We start from the raw sequence: 20103 nt of genomic DNA on the forward strand, positions 1-20103 counted from the left end.
AACTTTTAGTAACCTCTAACATTCTACAATTACTCATTTTAAAGCTCCAGTGCAAAAAGATGCTGTGTTGTTAGATCAGGAGGCAAGCTACCTCATCAACCAAGCTAATGATCAAATAAAGTCTAATAAATGTGATGATATTCTACTTTCTATGTCTCTGTTTTTCTGTTTTCTATGATTTAAGACTTATCAGTTTTAGCGTCATTTTGGAGATTTGCTGAAGATAAACATATTTACAAAAACATGCTAAAATGCTGGAGGCAGTGCTTGACATTTTTATGCATAAAAGGTGTTTGTAAAAATTCATCACAAATCTGGAAAAACCCTGATGGTACAGTCTCATACGTTACATGCACTGCCCAGTGGAATCACTCCTGTTATTCTTGTTCTGTGTGCAGTTATTAGAACATTTTGTTGTAATCCTTTAATAAATGGAAATCTGAACGCTGTCCCGAAGGCAAAGGAATACATGCTTAATCATAACATTGTACATCTAGCCAAAATTAGTTCACTTTTGATTGCATTTCTCTAGAGTCCCTTAGAGGCAAATAGTTTCTATTCAGTCACCTCCAAATGTATTTAATAATATGCAAATCAGCTTTGTCAAATATGGGAGATATGAGGAGAATATAGTATCATCACTGTGGGAGCTTTTAAAAGTCAAATACTCAGGTGATTTTACTTCCTATGCTGAGAAGTTTTCTTGGGTTGCTTCCTGTTAACACAAAAACGAGGACACAATTATGCAGATATAAAAAGTTACGTGTAAAGGAAAAAAACTTCTGCCAACTTCAACAAGCTTTCCTCGAGTACCACAAGTACACATCCTCTGATGAAGTTGGCATAAGAGAATATTCGTTTGGTGGAGCTTAAATAACTTCATTTCTGCTTTATTGTTACTGTTGAGTCAACACCAGAACCGATTTTCAAATGTGAATAGAGGATGTATTCGATCCACAGTGTGTATTACCGCTAGCGTGCGAGAACAGCAGTAAAGGCGCTTTAGAAAATTATCTATTGATTCAACCATTTTCTTTGTGTCAGAAAGTGTATTTCTCCTCTCATGCACAAAGCTGAGTAAATCTGCACTTAGCTGAAGCATGCACCTTTCTCAAGAGTTATGTTCAAGTGTGCAGAGAGAGCAGAATCGTCTCCAGAGGGAAAACACACATTCTGTAGAAGCCACTATCTACTCGTGTTGGGTTTTTCATTCATGTTTTACCATAAAATGGGATTATTTCGTCACAGTGTTGATGTCAGCAGCTGCCCTAGTTCCTTCAGTCCCTTAACACTTTTGAATGCTTCCCTTTGGAAAAATTTGGACACAAGCCTCTTTTCTATTGAGGAGTCTCTAATCTCCGAGTCCTAATGAGAGTGGGGCATGATGATGACTTTCATGTCTGTTTTGTGCAGAGCTCCATTTATTGGCAGCATATTTAACAGACGGCTTGGAGCAAACATTCATCATTAACTTGAAAATATGATGCCCATTCACTCTGTCAGCCCTCCACTGTAGACTCTGTCGTGAAGTTGCAGATCAAAAAAATGTCAGGCAAAGTGGGCCATGAGTTGGACTGAGGTAAGACAGGAGCTTAAGATAATGATAGAGTGGGATGGCGTGATATTATAGAGTAGATGTTAAATGGTGGAAGAACAGAGGATGATCCTGGGCAGAGAATTGCACAAAGGCCCCTGAAATTGAGTAACTTGACATATCAGAATGTGCCAAATTTTAGGTTTTCATTTCATTTCAGTTCATTTAAATTCTAGATTCATTTAGATTAAGGATTTTCTAATTCTGACGAATCAAACAAGGGCTTCTCATAACTTTTCATGACTTAAACATCAACTCTGGTGTACTTTATATTTAAAGAGTAAGTTGGTAGGAATATCTTCCTAGAGTTCTGGGCCCCTTAGATACTAATGTGTTTTGAGAACGTGCTGACATACTGTAGCTTTGCTCTCCTAATTTGTTTACAGTTTGAAATCATAGTCATTTCACATTAGCTTATGTAACACCGTGGCATCAAGTCATTTTAACGGGCTGAGCGAATGGCAAATTCATTGAAAGGAAGTTTTGCGTGACCTTACCTTTTGTTGTGCCTTTGGTCTTCACAGTAAACACAATTGAAAAAGTGATGGTAGCAACATAATTTGGTGAGATATTTTTAATCAGAACCAGCAGGTTGTAATTGTGCAGTCTTGAATAACTTATCTAATGAATCGCAATCAGTAAGAAGCAGATAAACTATAACTTACTGTGTGCAAATAAAAAAAAAAAACCAAACAAAAAAAACAGCAAAACAAAACAACAAAAAAACCCACTTAAACTTAACCAAATCCGTTAAAAGTCTGTCAGCTCCTTCATTGGAAAGCTTCTGGTGCGTTCTTGACTGGGCATCATTAGCCACTAAGCTGGAGGAAAAAAAATGTATTTGCACAGCTGCATAAATACACACACACACACACACACACACACACACACACACACACACACACACACACACACACACACACACACACACACACACACACACACACACAGAGAGAGAGACTTGATGGGAATTTAAATAGGACTGCCTATTTTGAAATTGACAACTGAACTCACACACATTTCGCCTTTGATGAGCAATACTGGCACTCCTCCTCTGAGTCAGAAACTAGCTGCAGTAAAAGTTGCATAAATTTTCTACATCAGCACATTGGCTCTCACGAACAGTGAAAAAAGATGGTTTCTGCTAATGAACAAAGTGTGTGCTGAAGTTTGGAGGCAGCTTGTTCTGTTCTCTTCCTGTCTCATTTCACATTTATGAGAATCTGTTTTAGTGCTCAAGTGGTTATAATGCAGCATTTATGTTGGAAGAAGCAGTGATGTAGTGCGACAAGGACCCATTCCTTCTCTGTAGCACACTTTCTCTCAACTTGTCAAGCTGTTGATTCATGATGAATCATAAAAATGTGGCGATCCTTTCTGTTCTTCGTTTTCCCAATTAACTGTGTCTTTCCAGCTCAGGAAAACATTCACGCATGGTTTCAAAGAAACATGAAGTTCAGGGAAGGATAAGAACTGTCAGTGAATCTTCAGCTATTAAGTAGCATATCTCACTATTGGGGCACACTGCATTTTAAGCAGGAGCACAAAGTAAAAATAGGCTGATTGCTCCAGTTCAGTTTAGGATTCAGTGGCATAGCAAAACAATTTCTTCTTTTTTTTCCTTGTTTTGTTTTTAGCACTTTTGTCGTAAGATTTTTGACAGCAGCACACACTGTCAGTATCTTGACAGCACCAGCTTGTGACGATATGGCGATATCACATTGTATTTTCCATTAAAGTGGTGGTGGTGGGGATTAAAGGTTTCCATGAAGTACTGGGACTACTGCAATAGTTTAAACTTCCTTAATTGGAGATATAATTTTTTTTCCTTTTCATAAACTGTATATAAAAGATGGTTGTAGCCACTATGATAACACCCATTGTTTCGTGGACTCTAGCTTGAAGCAAGTTTAGCATTTTGGACGCCATGTTCTTGTGTTTTGAAGCCAGTGCTAAGTTACCAGCTAACACTAGCAAGCTGCATCCTCTGACTACTAATAACATATTAATAAAAAACTTGAATTTCACTCTTCAGATCTGGAGTAAATTTCTTGGCCGTGCTTCAAACGTGTGTCGGCAGCTACCTTTTACTCAAAATGTCCTAATAATACATAACTTTAAGCCTTAAGACAATGTAAATAGATGAGTTATAAAAAGGTAAGCCAATAAATGTTTTTTTTGTTTTTTTGTACCAGGTTGTAACTATGTTTATTTCTGCTCTAAGGTTCAGCATTTTAACATGAGATTGTGTGGGGTATGACTTGAAGAGGAGGTCAACTTTTTTTGACTGGCCAACAAACACAGTACTTCCAAACTTTTACCTGTCTAAAGTAAAAGTAATTAATGTTTAATGGATTACAACTGCATCATTCTACCCTTTAAAGAGTAGAATGATACAAACACATAATAAAATTTGTTTGGACAGTAGTGTTATACTTTAGCAACATTACAATAGTCACTTTAAGCACAAAACACTGCAAAACTGTTAGCAGTTCTGTTGCCTAAGCCCTCAGTTACTCAGGCCTTGCAACCTGGCAACCTCTGGTCACTATGGAAAAAATGTGTATTCCCTGACTGATGGCAAGTGGTTGCTGGAGATTGCTTGTGGTTACAAAGAGGGTGCTGCACTAAATCCTCTTTGTGATTGTTTTGGTTACTGTCAGACTGCTGCAGTTGCCCCTAGTTTGCATGGAAGACACCAAGTCAACTGCATGGAAGATGCTAACAGCCAAGCGGCAATAAAACTTGAAAAAGTGTGGCGCAAACTGGAAATGGATACTATTTGCCTCCAAAGTAAAAGATGTCCCTTTTGAAACATGTTGCCCTCAATGGTAAAGTTTCCGTTCTGGTTTGCATCGCACGCTTTACAGTTTCACAACAGCTTAGCAAGTAGTGTTTGCAGATAAGTCAGCGTCTTTGATGCAAACTAAGGGCAACCACAGCAATCTGCTAGCAACCAGGTCAACTGCAAGGATGTGTTTGATGCAACACTGTGTATCTCTTAACAACAACAAGCAATTAACCACAGGCACTCGTCAACTGGTTGGGGAATGCACATATTTCCCTAGCGACTGGTGTTTACAATGGGATCACTGACCAGTCTTTAGGCCTACATGCCTAAAGAGCCTAATGGTGTGTTCAGTTTGAAGTAGAATGTCAAAAATTCCGACTTCTGAGTCGAAGCCACTCATCACACACACATCAACGCAGACTTCATGATCCAAGTTAGCAGCGGGGCATATAAATATTAGTAAAACTGTAAAACCTGTGAGCTGTACTACCACTGTTGTGTAATAGCGACTCACTAAATAAGTCGTGCTCAAAGCATTGACCAGGCTGTCTATGAACGTGCTGCAGCTGTGTTTTTGAGTGCCCCCCCCCCCTCCAAAACCCCCAAAACAAAACAAAAACAAAACAAAACAAAACAAAACCCCTCCAACATTTGTGCTGTATTGCTAGTGATGGATGAATGAACAAATCCTGTTTCTCCTTGCTTTTTCAACAACTTCTACTAGAATGAGGTCAACTCCGGAGTACTGTCCGACATCCAACTTCTAAGATAAATGGAATGCAGCATAAGTATACTAAATATATATGTTAGATTACCATTTATGACCCATACAATCACAAAGGGAAAAGTGGGCCAGTTTATTGCATGGTGAGTCCTCATCTGAATGCTTGGTGCTCCATTGAGCTAATAGAGCAGATTTGTCCTAGAACCGACTGAAGTTTGTTTTTCTCACACAACAGTGGCTTATCACTGCTCAAACAACATTGTCTCAGTAGAACTCTCACAAGGAGTGAGGCTTGTCAGGAAGACAATTATGGTAGCAGACGTGAGTGACACTTGTCCAAGTGCAGAAGCAGGTCTCCAAGCTGACAGAGAGTGAGTTTCAGTTGAGATAGTCATCGTCGTGAAAGAGAAAGTGACATCAGAGAAAGCGAGGAGAAAGTTAACAAGCTGCCGAAGGAGTGTGTAGTTTTTTGACAGTTTATTTTCACTGGGTACACAATGAGGATAGGAGTGAGCTGTGAAGGGCGGCTGCGCATGTGTCATCTCAGTGAGCCATTCTACACACTTTAAATACAAATATTTACATAACACGTCAGATAAAAGGCTCTCTGCGTGCTTCTTGCAAGATCACTGCCAGGTTTACAATTTCTGATAAATTTAAAATATTTAAACATAAAGTAAAATATGGTAAACATCTGCACCAGCACATGTTAATATGATTGACATTTCTCTTGCGTTTATTTTCTGTCTGCAACAGATGCATACTTTCCCCCTCATTGTCCCTAATTAGACATGGATGAATTCCATTTGTCTTCTTAATGCTGCTTGCTCTTCTTCACACACACACACACACACACACACACACACACACACACACACACACACACACACACACACACACACACACACATGCCACAGGGCACCTTGCATGCTATTTCTGGGATGTGGTGTCTTGACATCCAGATTTACAACTCTAAATGGTGCAGATGTGTGGAACATCATAGCGGATTTGTTTCATAATTTCTTAATTTTAAATTCTTCTTCCAAAAAGATATTTCCATAACAATTTAATGGCATTGCTACTGCTTAAATTCAGACTTGGTTTTTTTTTTGTTTTCCCTCTTCAAGCATTAGCTTCCCCTCTTCTTACTCTGTTATCATTTGATCCATGAGGGACAAACATGCATGTTTTCAAATATGCTTTTGCCTTCACTTTCTTCGCATATATCACTTTCTTTGTTATCCCTGGTCTCTGCCTATCTCTCTGTCAGTCACACACGCATGCAGACATATACACACACATGCACACACATGCAGCTGAGTGACGTTAATCATTGTGGTCTGTAGTGTTAGATTAATTCCCTTGGCTTTCTTTAAAAATTAATGATTTCCTTCTGATGGAGTGATGTTTGGCTTTATTTTAGCTCACCTTTAAGTATTCATAAATGTGTTATGTAATGGTAATGCATCAGCACAGAAGGAAGTATAGATAAGTGCCTCACAGACTCAGGCCTAAGAAGGTAATGCGGAGCATGAAATCCATCCACTCCCAGTTTTAATTACGCACATTCTTTACTCTGAAAAATGACATGTGCTCCACCAAGCATGTAATGGAGCTGGGATAATATTTTAATGTGCAAATTACAAGGATGTTTCTGACACAAGGATATTTTTGATTAATACAAGAATTTAATGGAGAGACTGAGAAATTTGCACTGTATGTTCAACCACAACGTAAGCGTGCCAGAAGCAGGTAAAGCGGCAAATACTGAAATCTAATTTGCCACAAGTTGATATTCTACCATTTAAATGTCACTCATTACTTCAATTCATCATCTGGTTATGTTTCCTCAGGAATACATTTGGCCTGAGACTGTGAGGGAGCCAGCTGTGCATCTGTGCTGTGTAATTGACAAGTGTTTAAAATAGCGATTTGTGAAGCTTATTATGTATTAGCACATGATATGATTAGATAAGGCCTGATGAATAGCTTACATGCCTCTCTTCAGGTCTGATGCAGACGCATGGTCATTGTAACAGACCAGGTTGGTGTGTGTGTGTGTGTGTGTGTATGTGTGTGTCCTATTAGGTGTGAAAGACGTGGCCCTTAACATCCTGCTCTTTGGATAGGTTTTGATTCAGTGCTTTGATTTGCGGCAGATCAACTTCTAAAAATAACATGCAGTGGAAAAGAGGGGGAAAGAGAGAGAGAGAGTGAAGGATTAGGGACACTTGCTGGTTCGATCTCCAGAGAGTTAGTTGCATTTGATCTTTTCCTAACCAGCACTCCCTCCATGATTTTAACACATCACATTTTTACATTTCCTGCTGTCACTCTCACACCTCTGTCTCTCCCCGATTCCATCTGTCTTTTTTTTGCATCTTCCCCCTCCTTCACCGGATCCCCCCTCCCCCCTTCCCTCTCACTGTCTTTCGCACACACGTTGGCATGCACGTTATCACCGAGCTGGGGTCGAAGCTGGGACTGCTGCAGAAAGAGCAGAGGAAACGAGCATTGTCACATCCCTGAAAAAGAGACAGGAAAGAAATGACATATGGTCACACTGGATTAGCAACCTGCATCTAGTATTTGTGCTGCACATGTGCTGTGTCAGTGTGTGTCTGTGTGGATGAACTGTGTTCCTCGGAGTACTCTAAGATACACAACAACAATATTAACACTCATAGAAACAAGCAAGCCCGCTGCGTGTCCCGATGCCGGTGTCTAAGGTAATGTATGTCATGTTTATGTAATATTAGTGCAGAGGTCACACTCTTTTTGAGACTCGTGGTGCTCTCTCTGTGGGGAAGATTAGGAATATCGTGCCTGCATGCTTATTAAACATGGTCTTAGTGAGTGTGTGTGATTTGACTGTGTTTAGGTGATGCAAAAGCCGTATTAGGCGAAAGCAGGGACTTTAATTCAGTTTGTCTATGTCTATGTTAATTTGGACAGTAGTTGTTTCTGTTTTGTTTCTGTTGGGGTTTTTTTTCTTTGCTATTTTTTTTTTTTTTTGCATTGGTCTGAGAAGCAAAAATAATCTTATTTGCTAAATAATGTCTTCAGATTTTGTCTTTAAAAAGTTTTTCATGCCACACTCACAGTGGAAAAGCAGGATCTTGAGATGAATGTGTGGAGGAAATCTGACAAATGGCTCAGGTGTGATTTCCTCTTTTGTTTACAGAGCGGAAAACACTTGACCTTCTTTTGCCTTCTGCACATAAAATCGATGAAATTTGATGTGACTGAAGAAACTTTACAACTATTTTTTGATTTAATGTTAGTGTGATCTATTGGAGTTCTTTTTCTCACATTAACCAGTGCTGAACTATTACCTCGCTGTATGAAACCACACATCTTGGACTTTTGTCAGCGATGGCTAGGTATTGACTCAAGCAACTGTGTGGAGAGAGGCCGCAGGTGTGTCTCCTACCTTTCAATGTCAAATGCTCCTCGTCACTAAGGTGGCAAAAAAGAAAAACATTTCTCCTGAGTAGTGCTGAGAGGCTCTTGTGATAACAGTGACAGAAGAAGAGAGAAAAGAGCGAGAGAAGGAATGTGTGAACTAGTGAGAGGGGTTAAAGAGTGTCACATGGATCATTTATGTCTCATTGTTAAAGGTTCTTTTAACACTTCTCATACTTGCCATTTAGCTTTTTTCATATTGTTATCATGTTGCATTACGGCTGTTGTGTTACTCATTATACAACCCTAGTATTAAAATTTGTCAAGCAGCCAAAGTTGGCTTTGGCTGCTTGGTCAGATTTGTTCTGTTGTTTAATTTTTTATTATTATTTTTTTTGCCACTAAATAAAAAATCATACCACATTTTTTATCATTGGCTTTAGTGCTGCAAAATTATTGGCCATGCTAACTCGAGCAGTGATGCTTCACGTAGTGTGGCAGATTTGCTGGTTTCATTTTATTGTCGCATTTGACAACGCAAGCCTGCGTGAAAGTAGGCTAGGCTAGCTCTATTAAAAAATGTTGCGAAGCTTGTAAAATCCCTCCTAACTTTGGCCTCACATGTCATCAAGTCTAGGATGTTGAGACAAGCTGTGTGTGTGTGTGTGTGTGTGTGTGTGTGGAGTGCAGATCTATAAATAGCACAGCACATTTTTACAGTGACCTTGACAAGAAGTATAGAAAATGATGTAAATATAATTGCATATCAAGTCAACTGATCAAGTCAGGTTGTACATTCTCTCACTTGTGTTGTGTAAGTACAACGGGCACTGTTTATAGGTAAGTTCTTGACACATACTGTACATAAGGTCTTAATTCTGATGTGTCAGCATATGTCAGACGTGTTTGCGTCACCAAAGGTAGATGTCTCAGGGAGTGGAGGCTTAGTTATAAGTTATTTTATCCGAACAGGTGACAAAACTGTGAGGTCACAGAGGAGCGTGAATCATATGTGGAGTCAGATTAAGCATAAGCATAAGTATGTGTATGACCCTAATAGTATGTGAATATTATTTCCAGGGGAATATAACAGTTAGCAAAGAATACTAAACAATTAAACACCTTCAACTGGTATTTAAATATAACGTATAATTATTTAAGATTTCTTCCTTAATGTTTCTAATAATGTGTGTTTGTGTGTTCTTTGCCTGTTTTGATAAATATATAAATATTAATACTGTACATATACATATACATAGTAATACTGTAATAACATTAAATTTTTATTTAAAGAAGAATTAGGGAAGAAAATGTGACTGCCATCCTACAAAGTATATTACAGATAGCACTGTCTTTCCCTTTAAGACAGGAAGCTTTTACAAAATGACATTTCTCCCATTTGGTATATGGTTACTCTGTGCCTCTGTGGCTACACTGTGTGCGTAAAATAGATGGATGTGTTTTCTAACTGCTTGTGTTTGTTTACTGTGGTTATGTGTCCATTGTGTCCTTTGTGCACCCTGTGGGACCTGGCTGTAGTGCTTTATTATCTTCACCAAGAAATGGAGGGTGGGCGTGTTGTGGAGCCACAAATGGAAACAATATATACACACACTTATATCTCACACACATACACACACACACACATATCTGCAATCATGAACGACAGTATGGATCAGTTAGTATGTTTGTTGGACATACACACTGCATGGATCTCTCTGAGCTCATAGTACTCATTTGTGTCTTCTCATTATCTCTGTCTCCTCCCTCTCCTTTATTCCCTCTCCCCCTTTCCTTCTGACTTGTTTGTGTAGCTTGGAAGTCTACCTTCTTAGCCTCTTGGGCATTCTCTCTCTCTCTCTCTCTCTCTCTCTCTCTCTCTTCTTCCATATCTCTGCACAGTTCAGTTGGCCTAGCCCACACTGACAGCATCACACACACCAGCCCAGCTAGCCAGCCAGCCACAAACACTCACACACCAGCTTGACAGAGGAAGTAGGCCACTTTAATGGGGATGTGTGGAGTGCCTGCATCTGCCTTTAGTGGATTATAACCTGGAACCGCTTCCTCTTGCCAGGTAGGGTTTATATCAAGCACTGCTACTTTATTTTTCATCTAAGGAATACATCTTTTCTGAGTAATCAACAGAGGGGCTTCATGCAAATGGATTTTATTGTGCTTTTGTTTTGCTCTGGTGGTAAAAAAGATTTGGGAGTATTCATGCAGTGTTTGAAAAGCTGAAAATTTAGCGCTGCTGGGAGGCATTGAGTGTTGAGTGTAGGGTGATATAAAGAGAGGACAGAAACAAGACCAAAAGATATGAAGAAAGATAGAAAAAGTAATAAAGGTCTATTTATCACCAGGTATCTTTATGACAGGCTCATGTGAAGACAGTTTGTCAAAGCTGCATGCTGTTTTGATTCACTTATTAGCTCTATCTTTGATTTGTTGAGGTTTTTTCTTCCTCAGTTTCTTTCTTTGTTTTAATCCTCATTTATTATTTGCCCTGACACTGTCACTGCATCCACTCATCCTCCTGTCCTTTGACAGCTTTAATAGCTCCCTTTAATATTTATTGTCCTTGTAATATCATCTCATTCTATATAAGCAAGGATTGTGGGCTATATTTTATGAATTACACACTGTTTATGTCCCTTATTTAGTGCTTTTATTTCAGTGATTTTTGCTTTGGCTATGTCATAGTGACATATTTTAACCTTTCACATGGCTGGGGAGTCGTAGGGTGAGAACCAGAGGGATAAAAAGAGAAGAAGGCCAGGAAGATAGCCATTAAGAAGACATACTCTAAACCATGTTAGAGCAAAGCTGAAAGTGATAGCAACAAGAGGAGAGAGCAAACCGAGGGACCACAGGGGAAAACAACAGGAAGCACACTGGGGAAAATTGCTTTTCTCTTTCCCTCATTAGGAGAATTGAGGGGTTATTCTCTTCCTAGAGGGAAAAAAAAAAGACTAAGGGAATATTAGATGCAGGGTGTGTGGTTTTGTTGGTGCCTGTTGATAAACAGGGAGATGATTGATTTCATTACAGTGGTTTTAAAGGCTTTGGATCTAAAAGTTTTAAGCATGAGGAGAAGAAAACCTCTCCTCCAGTCCTCCAGTCCTCACTTTCTCCTTTGACTTTGATCAATAGTAGTCAGTGTCAGTGGTGAATCCCTCTGCTGTGCACACATGGAGACACACACTCACACAATGAATGTGATTTATCAGCTGGTCTTACGCTCCCAGCAAATTGGAAGACTCTAAACCCCAAATTTATGCACATATGCATGTAAATGCTTCACACAAACATATACAACCAGGGGAAAAATAGACTGAACTAAGTTAACTGAATATGATTTTTGTAGGAAAATTGAACAAAGGATCCTTCTTGCTATTACGATGACCTTTATTTAACTAAAGTTAAGCCTGGCTCCTTTGATGCTGATAAAAATTGATACAAAATTGTCAAGAGTGAACTTTTCTTTGCTTCTGAAGTAAAGGAATGTCAGCTCTCATGTAACCGTAACTTTCACCCAAACCCAAACCTCGCCCTCCTTTGCCTTTAGGCCTAGTCGTCATATTTAAAGATTTACTCTTTGGACACTTACTTTTTGTCCTCACGGGAGGCAGCTCCACACAATGTGACCAATTTATGTCCCCACAGCATGAATAATTGTGCACACACACTCACATAAACATCTCTTCCCTTTCTTTCTGCTGAAGCCCTTTCCAGTCTTTCTCACTGGTCACATTGTCTCAGCTGCCTGGCGTCATGGGGCAAGTTACGTCAATGGCATTTTCTCTCAGTATCTTCGGATTCTAACAATAATGTCTTTAGAAAAAAAAAATCTCATCTTTCTGCCCCCTGGCTGGTTTATGTGATTCTTCCAAAGGTTTTGCAGGAGTGGCTACGTGCCATGCTATTTTTAAATGAACTAGATTTCAGGGTAATAGGGATGAGTTTTGTTATCTGGTTCCAAGTTGGTAAAATACTGTATTCATTCAAGTTTCATGGCCACAAAATGATCCCTCCTCAGATCTTTCATTCATGTTCTCTGCTTAGTCTCTTTTGCTTCTTCCTGACAACGCAGGCATCAGCAAAGCAAACAAAAAAGGAGACTAATGATGTATAACAAATAAATAATTGAAATATAAAACAAAAATTGAAGTCACTGAACAACTGCAAACTGTGATATTTACTAAAGGAACAACAGTTTGTTTGAATATTTTAACCACGCGTCAGCTACGTCCTACTAGTCATTTTAGATTCTGGGACCTGTAGCACAGCAAAGACTGTATAATAATGATAGAGGTAGATTCTCGGTCTGCCACATTAAGCCAATGCAGAAGTGCCTTAACCCTTTGGAAGGCAGTTTTGTTTTTTGTTTTTTTAACTTTTCATTTTTTATGTTGCAAATCAAGGTCAAGGAAATTACCATGTTTCCTTGACTGATAAAGGGACCAAAGGGGCAGATTCCATCATTTGCAATAAGATGTTGAAACGCTCACTTGATTTATGACCTCAGAAAACACTTTCATGATGAGTTATAATCTCAGATGCTACTTTCGAGTCTTATTTAGCACATTACGGTCTAATGTCTGTAATGTATCAGGGAATATCTATATGCCTAGATCTTTGTGTGTGATCATTGTCTGTCTTGACAAGTGTGCGATCATCAGATTTTTAAGTTAGTACAGTGTTGTATGCATAAAATACTGTAGATGATTACTTCATGATTAACAGGTCGCTTCCCTAATTGCTTCCAGTGCCCTTGGTTTCTCTCCTATTGAATCTCTGTTTTTAGAAACTAAGATTGTAGCATCTAAAATACTAAAGCCAAGACTTCACAAATCACTGGGTAATATTATGATGGCTAACCATCTTTTAAATACGGTCTATGATTGCAACAGGTCACTTCCAAGTAAAATTAGGGGCTTTGTGAATACAAAAAGATTTGAAAAATTATGAATCTTATCCACTGACTAACAAGAGGCTGATGTAGTAAAATTAATATTAGTTTGACAGTGTTATTTTTACATTAACTTCTGCAACTATAAATAATGCATGAAAGCACTGGCAAAACATTTGCTGAATGCAGAAGAGCAAGCATTTAATTAATATTATGACATATATTATGTCATTTTAACAATAATTTCTGGTGAAGTGCTAAAAGCACTTCATAACACTTTCATCTCCACTAATGACTACATATCATTTCTAAAACGTAAACACCCCTGCACGCATACAGGCTACAGTAAAGGGCAATTTAAAAGTTGCCTGTTTAAAATGAAAATTTCATGAGAATAGAGAATTGCTAGTAAATCGCAGCTTACATCTCCACGGTTTAACTCACTGTCAAATAATCCTGCGAGATCACTTTTATTAGGTGATCCTCCTTCATGTGTTACTAACATGCACAATATTTCTGCAGCCTTACAGGACTGACACCTGATATCGGCAATATTATTAGTTTTATCCAAAAGGATGTATGATAGACTATTGCCACTGACAAATATGATAATTCACATTACTGAGAGCATGAGTTAGAAATGTAAATGCAGACCTATACTGATTACTGGAACTTTAGAGCCCGGCACACATATCGGCCTCGCCGATATATCGGCCGATATTTGCTATCTGCTGATCTTTTGGTATTAGCATTTATAACAGCTGATAAATGAAAATTATGAAAGTAAAGAAGATACAGAAGAAACACCCTAACACGACACTATGTTATGAGTGTTGATGTTGAATACGTCCCTGTTAGTAACAGGTGTTACTAACAAGGAATAACAACAACCAGCTGATTCAAACGGAGTCGAGCAGAGTGTAAACAACTAATCCACAGCTTGTTGTAACAGTAAAACAAAATAACTTTTAAACTGCACTGTCATATTATCTCAATAATAACTCATAAATAACTACACATAACAAATCTTTTTAGGTTTTGTATGCCTGAAAGAAAAAAATATCAGCCAATATATTGGACAGTTAAAACACCAGATATTGTTATTGGTTCTAAAAATCTTATATTGATCGGGCTTTTTGCCCTTTCTCCTTTGCTCCTTGTTCCCATTTTAGTCTGATCACACCAGAGGGTTCTGACAGATAAATGACTGTTACTGTCTCATCTGTCTTCTCACAGTGAAATTGAGGGCAAAAGAGGCCAGAGCATCGCAGTGCATGTAATGAGGCCATTCAGAGATTGATCATCTATATGTTTAGGTCCCCTCGGTGAGGTATTCATATTACACAATGCAACAGTGGTTCTTAAATCTTTACACCACAGATTGTTCTGGACAGTGCATGTCAAAGCGTGCTTAATAAATGTTTCGATGGCACAGACATGCACACTTTTCCACACAAACACAATCAAAACCAAAAAACAGAACTTCTCTCATATACGACTCCAACATCCAACTGTATGTACAGTGAATTTCTCACACATGAGACAGAACATGCATATTTCTTTTGTAATATATGAACATAGAAAAGAAATATTAATAGTTAATGTTTATATTTATATATAAGTCTTTTAAAACTCATGACTCATACTATGATTTACTTGTGCTTTTATGTAACAACCTGTGATGTGGTTGCAGCAAGTAAACAACTTGGGCTGTTTGTGTGTATGACTAAATTTTGTGGAAAGCAATGTGGTTCATAAATAGGGTAGAAAAACAAGTTTGCTATCATTCTTGAGAGAGCAAGCATTAATAGCAGCATCGCATCCCCAAGGAGACTTGTAATCGCCCCATATGGAAACAAATCGTAAAAAAAAAAAAACAAAAGTGGAGACTACAGAATGACGACTCAGTAGCATTCGGGAGACCAGGTAGAAGTCCACAAGCTCAGTCTTTACTCTTGTTTGGTATGCAAAGTGTCAGTCTATTGTCTGCTGAGACAAACAAACAAAAAAGGCAGACTGAATAGGGACAGTCTGGGAGACAAAGATGGTAATGCAGGTGAATACAGTTAGATACATGTGCAGCACACAAGGGCAGGAATATAATGATCTGTAATGAGAGCCAAGGCTGTGTACAAAAGGAACCAGGAAATAACTACAATGTAACACAAACAAAAGTTAACTTGAGAGCCGTGGTAGGTTCTCACACAAACACAACTGTGTTTACAAGTGGGAAGCATTTGGTTTGTATGTATGGACAAAGTGAAGATATAGGGAGGACCTTTTTGTGAGAAGTAACCTTTCAGATAAACTCTTGCTCTCGGGTATGGACTGCAGTTTGTCTGAAACAGACCTTGACGCATTTTTCATTCGTCAGTACCCATGGCTGATTTCCCTTTAATGACTAATGAAACAAGAGCACAATTATGATTCTGAATTCCTCATCGAGAAAGTGGCGATGAGTTACAAAACTGTAATTCAAGTACAAGTCATTATTGCTATCAAAAGAGACAAAGGTGGTGCTCAGTTACAAGCTTGTGCCTGAGTAGTTGTCTCAATGTGATCGCCATGCATATTTAATAAAGAGCTGGATGACGATGATGCTTTTAGTCAGTGTGGAATAAGGTTAACTTTGTTGTTATTCTTTGTTATCACCATGTTCATTTGATGTTTTCCCTCGGGGCTATAAACAGGATGTCTTCTCTGGACTTCTCAGACCTTACACATCCTTTGAAGAAATCAATGAGATAAGCCAGTGAGTAAAGGAGACTATTTAATAGAGATAAATAGCATCATGCAGGCTGATTGGGTGGACTTACATCACTTAGACAGCCACCCAAATTGCTGTTATAGTGATCCAACAGTGAGTATGTGTGAAGGAGTTAGTGGACTTGGAGGGAGTGGCAAAGAGGAGGTGAAGAAGAGAGAAATCATGTTCTTTTATTTGGTGGTACACAACATGTCCAACAACAGTGCTAATTGAGATTAGCCAGATTTATTGAGGTTGTAGTTGGATTTGGCAAGCGTGATGTTGGACACATTAGACTATTAGCCACCAGTATCACACTAAGTAGAGCAAAATGATGCTCTTTAATGTAATGGCTTACTTAGAAATAAACAGGACACAGGAAATTAAAGGAAAGGGGGAAAAGGAAGGAAAGAGATGAAGATGAAAGATGGCACTTTGTAATTGATAAGCAGGAGGGTTTTGGGGAAGCTTTTGGAAAATGCACAGCACAGCTGCTCCCCTGGGATGGGTCTCTTGTTGCCATGGTAACTGTCGGACAGAGGTCAGATAATTGTTTGCGGGTGACTGTCCATGAGTGTGTGAGGTACTGTACTATCGTTATGAGAACATATTGACCTTGAGGCATTTAGACCAACAGTACAGGAATATTTTCTGTAGCTATATTTGCCATCATGGAGATATTGTGAATATGGAACCCAGGAGCTATTCACTGCTCTCACCTGGTTTGTTCTAGCCTACCTGTTCTGCAGTGCTAACCAGATAGCAGATAAAGCATGCATTTTGTAAAAACATGCCATTTGGAATATGATCATTGGACAGTTTGGTGGAACATACAATACTTTATTTTCTATGCAAAATATGACAAGTCCAACCAACCCCCCCCCCCCCCCCCCCCCAATTTATTAAATAAATGAATTAATGAAATAAAATAAAAATAAAGCTCTTTCTAGTCTTTAACAGGACAGATTAAAACATACCCTTGTGACAGGCTCTTGCGGCACTATTCCTGGACATCTTCACCTCTCTGCACTCCTTCCTGGCTAAAGAATTCTATAAATTTTATTCCTTATATAACTATTTATTATTAGCTGTCAATGATGAGTGTTGGAGATTTTTTTTTTCTTTTTAGAACCATTACTTTAGCAGAAGTACTATGAAAACACTTCACTACACATAAAACTTACTGTATGTAAGTATCAAAAAGTATTTATTCTGCTGGAAAATGTTCCCCATCAGTGTTAAAGGGATCAGTACTACTGCTGCAAGTGTTTAGGGTTGAACTCTGTTTAAATACTTTACATATATTCTGTTTAGTCTCCAGTAATGCAGCATATGCTATACAATCATATGTTTGTAGTGGCTGTCCTGTGAGGACCACAACAGCTTTTATTCAGCTCAGAAACCCAGACCTGCAGTGCCAGTCAAAAAACATTCATATGAATGTATCTAAAGGAGGATTAAAAATGAATGATACGTGGTATCTTTAAACTTTGTACATTTGGTCATTCATGTGATTTCTCAGAGACGTTAATCTGAAAGTGCTGGTGGGAGTATGCAACTGTTCAACTTGCCTGTTTTATTAAACTGGACGCAGGAGGAGTCCCCCCTCTCCATCATTTAAGCTTTCATTACTAACATACTAAATGAGTTACTTAAAGTTTCTAAAATTGCACATGTTGGCCGGGGTGGTTCCCGAGAGAATCTCATCTGTTATGATGATAAATGAGCGCTCGTTTACTTGCTAATGCTAGCTGTGTTTCCGCACTAAGCTTGTAACTGATCTCAGAGCAGTGAAAGCAGAGTCAGCGGCAGCTTGTCTGGCACAGTAATCTCCCATCAGTCTCCCATCAGACCAGCGGTTTATCCACAATACCCATGTGCAAACAACCAGCTGCAAGTTGCTGCCCTCTCAGCTTGACAAGCTACAGCCACGGTTAACGGGACAAGCCCGTGATAAAGCCCACCCCCTACAGATTTCAGTGGCTCTGCTGTCAACCAGTGTTAATTCTACTTCCACAGACAATAGCCAACTGAGAGTCAGTGATGTAAAGGATGGATGTAAGCAAAAGCTTATGACAGAATCCTGTTTGAGATGAAAGGAGAGAGATCGGTTTCACTTTGGCACATTTTAATTGATGTCTATTTTTAGATTTCACTAGACAACCACTGCTTGTCTTGCTTGCACTGATGGAAGGCCAGTGCTTAAGGCTAATCTTGCCTTAACCTCAAACTCAAACTTTCTTTTAGTTTGACTTTGATGATTGTTTTTTTTTCTTAGTCTTAAAAATTATGGGCTATTTTCCAAAAGTCCAGAAGGATTGTGAGGAAATGGGACAGAACAGAACTAAATCTGGGAAACATGATAAACCTCAACATCCGCCGATGTGTTTCCTCCACTTTGTTTTAAGCCCACGTAGAGTCCTTATGCCTGCACAAATTCAGTTAGCGGCTCTGTGGGACTGTAATGTTCACTCTAGAGAAAACCAAATTCTCTGCTTGATTTTGGTGTTTAATTTTGTGTAAGCCTACTGAAAATTTTTATATATGTGACTGGTTTAACAAATATGTGAAAAATGAGAGAAGATGATATGCTGTTTTTAATTTGCCTTGACATTTAGCCGTTAGCACAGTCATAGTTGTCATGCTAAACAGTTTAAACAATGAGTATTTAAACTGCCGTAGATTTAAAGGTAATTGGAATGGCATTCATTTTTAAGTTATCTGGTAGAGAGGAAGAGGATAGACAAGCTCATCAGGAAAGCCAGCTCTGTCCTAGGATGTCCTCTCGACTCAGTGCAGGTGGTGGGAGACAGAAGGACTCTGACCAAAATAACATCACTGATGGACAAGGTCTCCCATCCCATGCATGAAACTGTTGCTGAGCTGGAGAGCTCCTTCAGTGACAGACTGCTGCATCCTAAATGCACAAAGGAGCGTTACCGCAGATCCTTCCTCCCAGCAGCTGTAAGACTTTATAACCATCACTGCTCCCAACAAAAACCACAATAGCCTACACAATGTAGGATAATATATAATATACTGTAAATAGTCCGGCACATCATGCACATTGTATATAGTGTTATTATTATTAGTAGTATTAAGGTTAATATTGTTTGTTGATTTTATATATATTCTTTTCTTAATAGTGTGAATTATTATATCTTTATTTATATTTATAATAACTGCGGCTGCTGTTACACCCAAATTTCCCCTCTGTGGGACAATAAAGGCTGTTTCTTCTTCTTCTTCTTCTTCTTCTTCTAAAGGGACAAATTCAAAAATAAATTGAAATGTGATTGTCATAGAGATATAAACTTTTTTTTTTAGAAAAAAAAGAAAATCCTTCGAATCCCTGCAGAGTGCATTCAGATCCATTCATCAGCTGTTGAGACAAAAACTGTGAACTACAAATATTTTGTAATGAAACTTCGTAGTGATGGCTACAACGATGGCTAGCAAGACATCTTTTCAGTGAGCGGAGTCCAGTTTTTTTTTCCTTTTTACGAACTCAGATCAGTATAACTCTTTTATTGCTGTTGGAAGCTCATTTGAATATGTGGTTTCTCCTGATAATAAATCAGTTTTACCGTAAGGGGTCATATACATGTCACAAGTGAGCTTTATAAGATTCAGTTCAGTTCAAATCAGGTTTATTTATATAGTGCCAAATCAGAAGAACAGTCACCTGGAGGCACTTTATTCTGTAAGGTAAAGCCACTACTGACAAAAATGTAATGGCATGCTGCTGTATTATATAAACATATGCTCATTTCATCACATTAAGTCCTGCAGCATTTTGAGCCTATCACAGCAATAATTAAGGGATTCAGGGTCACCTGATCTAACCTTAACGATAAGCTTTATAAAAAGGAAAGATGTAAGATTCAGACTCAAATATGTCTCTCCTCTCCTCTCCTCTCCTCTCCTCTCC

At 38.6% G+C, this 20103-nt stretch overlaps 1 protein-coding gene across 5 annotated transcripts in view; it reads left to right on the top strand.

Moving 5' to 3' along the window:
* rgs3a (regulator of G protein signaling 3a) overlaps nucleotides 1-20103 on the top strand; it is a 159127-nt gene that overhangs the window by 102833 nt on the left and 36191 nt on the right. Inside the window, exon 1 of one of the 5 annotated variants that reach the window (XM_030742063.1) lies at nucleotides 10452-10591. The exons of the other annotated variants lie outside the window; for them this stretch is intronic. The gene's annotated coding sequence lies outside the window, so the exon portion shown is untranslated. Of the gene's footprint in view, nucleotides 1-10451; nucleotides 10592-20103 lie in introns of those variants that run through there. 5 annotated transcript variants of the gene reach the window in all.

Source organism: Archocentrus centrarchus, chromosome 12 (genome assembly GCF_007364275.1).
Source record: "Archocentrus centrarchus isolate MPI-CPG fArcCen1 chromosome 12, fArcCen1, whole genome shotgun sequence".
Taxonomy (NCBI): domain Eukaryota; kingdom Metazoa; phylum Chordata; class Actinopteri; order Cichliformes; family Cichlidae; genus Archocentrus; species Archocentrus centrarchus.